Below are 1,283 nucleotides of genomic sequence, written 5' to 3' on the forward strand. Positions count from 1 at the left end.
TATATATATATATATATATATATACATACATACATATTTACATATATATATATATATATGTATACATATACACATTTATATATATATATATGTGTGTGTGTATGTATGTATGTATGTATGTATGTATGTATGTATGTATGTATGTATAGATATTGCTGAGACATACGTATTTGGGTGCGTGTATATGCGTCAGCAATTTCTTTTGCAGATACACACAATCCGAAGAAAAAAAATTTTAAAGTAACTGGTGCATGAAGAAATGCCATAAATATATTTTATTTAAAACTATTTGTGATACGAATTTATTAGTGTCACTTTTACTGAAAATGTCACTATGCGTATATATATATATATATATATATGTATGCATGCGCGCGTGTGTGTATTCATACATTAGCATGTATGTATGTATACACAAAAGTATATATATATAATGAAAGTGGGGGAGAATATATATATATACTCCCAGACACACACACACACACACACACACACACACACACACACACACACATACACATATATATATATATATATATATATATGCATATATAAAGTTATATCTATATGTATCGACGTATATCTCTATTTCTATGAGTCTATCTCTTTCTATACAGGTGTTTGTGTGTATATATGAATGTATTAAGGGATAGATAGATAGATAGATAGATAGATAGATAGATAGATAGAAGTTTATTTATTCAGAAAGCTTTAAATCACACCTCAACTAGCCGACCTTGCCACTTGTAACACTTGCGAGGCATTTATTGCACATGTTTTAGTAAACGAATGCCTGATGAATGAGTGAGTACATGATAGGAGGGAAGAAGAAAATTGCGTGTATATGAGGAACGGAAAGAGAAAAAGAGAGACAAGGTGAGCGAGAGGGAGAGAGATACAGAGAGCGAGAGAGAGACAAAAAGGTGGAGCGTACAATAGATACAAAATGGCCGTATGTTCTTCAATATCTATGGTTAAAACAGTTACTGTATTGTCCATAGCAACTAAACCACTGACTGCAATATTTTCTGTTTTTATTGGTAGTATATTGAGTTTTCTGGTTTATTGCTTCCAATTGATAAGTTCATCGTATTTTATATGTGTGCGTGTGTGTGTGTGTGTGTGTGTGTGTGTGTGTGTGTGTGTGTGTGTGTGTGTGTGTGTATATACAAACATATATGTATGTATGTGTGTAAGCCTGTAAATATATCATATATATATATATATATATATATATGTATACATATACAAATGTTTTTTGCGTTAAATGGAGAAGCAGTGAC

The sequence above is a fragment of the Octopus bimaculoides genome, chromosome 19, assembly GCF_001194135.2.
Source record: "Octopus bimaculoides isolate UCB-OBI-ISO-001 chromosome 19, ASM119413v2, whole genome shotgun sequence".
NCBI classification, from domain to species: domain Eukaryota; kingdom Metazoa; phylum Mollusca; class Cephalopoda; order Octopoda; family Octopodidae; genus Octopus; species Octopus bimaculoides.